This window comes from Pteropus alecto, unplaced genomic scaffold, assembly GCF_000325575.1.
Source record: "Pteropus alecto unplaced genomic scaffold, ASM32557v1 scaffold189, whole genome shotgun sequence".
Lineage (NCBI taxonomy): Eukaryota > Metazoa > Chordata > Mammalia > Chiroptera > Pteropodidae > Pteropus > Pteropus alecto.
Genome location: NW_006442117.1, coordinates 4,482,315 through 4,485,308, shown reverse-complemented (window position 1 = coordinate 4,485,308; position 2,994 = coordinate 4,482,315). Strand labels below are relative to the sequence as shown.

The window sequence follows — 2,994 nt, the reverse complement described above, 5'->3', positions numbered from 1 at the left end:
TTTTTTTATGGCTGAGTTATATTCCAATATAATATTCTATTGTATTTATGTACCATTTCTTCTTTTTCCATTTATTCATTGATGGACACCCAGGTGCCTACATATTTTGGCTATTGTAAATAATGCTATAAAGGACAAGAATTTACACGTCTCTTTCAAGTGGTGTTTTAGATTTTATCGGATAATACCCAGAGTTGAGATTACTGAGTACTTCTTAGTCTCTTGTTATAACTTTTGTTTTAAAGTCTATTTTGTCTGATACAAGTATTGCTACTCCAGCTTTTCTGTTTGTTATCGTTTTCATGAAACATCTTTTTCCTTCCTTTTACTTTCAGTCTGAGTGTGTCTCGATCTGAAGTGAATCTCTTGTAGGCAGCATATGTAATGGTTTTGTTTTCTTATCCATTCAGCCACCTTATCTTTTGTTTGAACCACCTAATCCATTTATATTCAAAGTAATTGTTGCTAGATATGTAGTTATTGCCATTTTATTATTCATACTTTTTTTTTTTCTCATTAAACTTTGTTTTAATGGGATCTCAAAACACTGTGATAGATTTTTGGCCAAGTTGTTTCCATCGAAATATACTGATTTTAAAGACTAATAGCTTAAAAACTGCCACACATGCAAAAAAATAAAAATAAAAGGTCCATAAAACATTTTTCTTTCTCTCTGGAGGTTTTTACAATGCATCATGATCACTAACCAGTCTTTTACTATTACCGTAAATGGCCAATTGAGACAAACGGTCCTGAGACCGTTCTCCAACCATTGATTAAGACTGGGGTGGCAGATACCGGGGATAATATTCATTAGCCTTCTGAGCTTTCTGGGCCGACTTGGTGACCTTGCCAACTCCAGCTTCTTGACCACTGCTTTGATGACCCCCACAGCGACTGTTTATCTCATGTCACGAACAGCAAAACGGCCCAGAGTAGTACAGTCAGAGAAGCTCTCAACACACGTGGGCTTGCCAGGAACCATATCAACTATGGCAGCATCACCAGATTTCAGAACTTAGGGCCATCTTCTAGCTTTACCCCAGAATGACGATTGATCTTCTTCAGCTCAGCAAATCTGCAAGCCATGTGAGCCATGTGACAATTCAGCACAGGTGCGTATCTGGCACTGATTTGGCTGGGTGGTTCAGAATAACCACATGAGCCGCGAAGCCAGCTGTTTCCACTGGTGGGTCATTTTTGCTGTCACCGGCCACATTGCCATGACAAACATCTTAGACACATTCCTGACGTGGAAGCCCACATTGTCCCCAGGAAGAGCTTCACTCAAAGCTTCATGGTGCATTCCGACAGACTTTACTTCAGTTGTTACACTGACCGGAGCGAACGTGGTGACCACGCCTGGTTTGAGAACACCAGCGTCCACTCGGCCCTCAGGCACAGCACCAACACTGCCAGTTTTGTGGGCATCGGAGCGGTAGACGCAAAGGCTTGTCAGCCGGACGAGTCGGTGGCAGGATACAATCCAGAGCTTTAAGCAGTGTGATTCCACTTACAGTGCCATCTTTACGGGTGACTTTCCATCCCTTGAACCAAGGCATATTAGCACTTGGTTCTGGTTGTCACCATTCCAACCAGAAAGTGGCCCAAATGTTACTGTGTCAGGGTTGCGGCCAATTTTCTTAATGTAGGTGCCGACTTCCTTAACGATTTCCTTGTATCTTGGCTATAAGGCGGCTCGGTGGAATCCATCCTGTTTACACCAACAATTAGTTGTTTCACACCCAGTGTGTAAGCCAGAAGGGCATGCTCAGGGGTCTGCCCATTCTTGGAGACGCCTGCTTCACATTCTCCAGTGGCAGCAGCAGCAGCAATCAAGACAGCGCAGTCAGCCTGAGATGCACCTGTACTCACGTTTTGGATAAAGCCTCTGTGTCTTGGGGCATCAGGGATGGTCACATGATACTTGCTGGCTTCGAATTCCCGCAGGGAGGTATCGGTGGTGATATTGCACTCACGGTCAGCTTTCCGTTTATCCAAGACCCAGGCACACTTGAAGGAGCCTCTGCCCATCTCGGCAGCCACCTCTCAAAATTTTCGATGGTTCTTTTGTCAACCCCACCACATTTGTCAACCAGATGACCAGTTGCGGTAGACTTGCCAGAATCTAATCTACACGTCCAATGATAACGATGTTGATACGAGTCTTTTCCTTTCTCATTTGGCTCAGATATAGTGCTGGTTTTCACGACACCTGTGTTCTTGCGGCAAACCCACTGCAAAAAAGTTATTATTCATACTTTTGATCTTTTTCTCTTTTTTCTTCTTCTTAAATAATTTCCTCCAACATTTTCTGTAACACTGGCTTGGGGGTAATGAACTCCTTTAGCTTTTTCTTGTCTGGGAAGCTCTTTATCTGCCTTCGATTCTAAATAATAGCTCTGCTGGACAGAATAACCTTGGTAATAGGTCCTTGCTTTTCATCACTTTGAATATTTCCTGCCAATCTCTTCTGGCCTGCCAAGTTTCTGTTGAGAAATCAGCTGACAGTCTTATTATGAGATCTCCTTCGTAGGTAACTAGTTGTTTTTCTCTTGATGTTTTTAAGATTTTCTCATTGTCTTTAACCTTTGTCATTTTAATTATGATGTGTCTTGGCGTGGCCTCTTTAGGTTTATCATCTATGGGACTCTCATCACTTCCCAGGTTCCCATGTCTATTTCCTTTATCAGGTTAGGGAAGCTTTACATCATTATTTCTTCAAATAGGTTTTCAATGTCCAGCTCTCTCTCTTCTCTTTCTGCTACCACTATAATGTGAGTGTCTGTATGTTTGATGTTGTCCCAGAGGCCCCTTAGACTATCCTCATCTTTTCAAATTCTTTGGATTATTTTTCTTGTCGCCATTCTGATTGGGTGTTTTCAGTAATGTCTAATATATTACTGATTCCTCCTAAGATGTTCTTCATTTCAGTTATTGTATTTTTCATTTGTGACTGGTTCTTTCCTATGTTTTCCATCTCCATTTTTACGT

The 2,994-nt window shown here is 41.8% G+C and overlaps 1 pseudogene; it reads right to left on the bottom strand.

Annotated features, from left to right (window-relative positions):
- Nucleotides 1-776: 776 nt before the first annotated feature.
- Nucleotides 777-2,182, bottom strand: LOC107196306 (annotated as a pseudogene).
- Nucleotides 2,183-2,994: the final 812 nt, after the last annotated feature.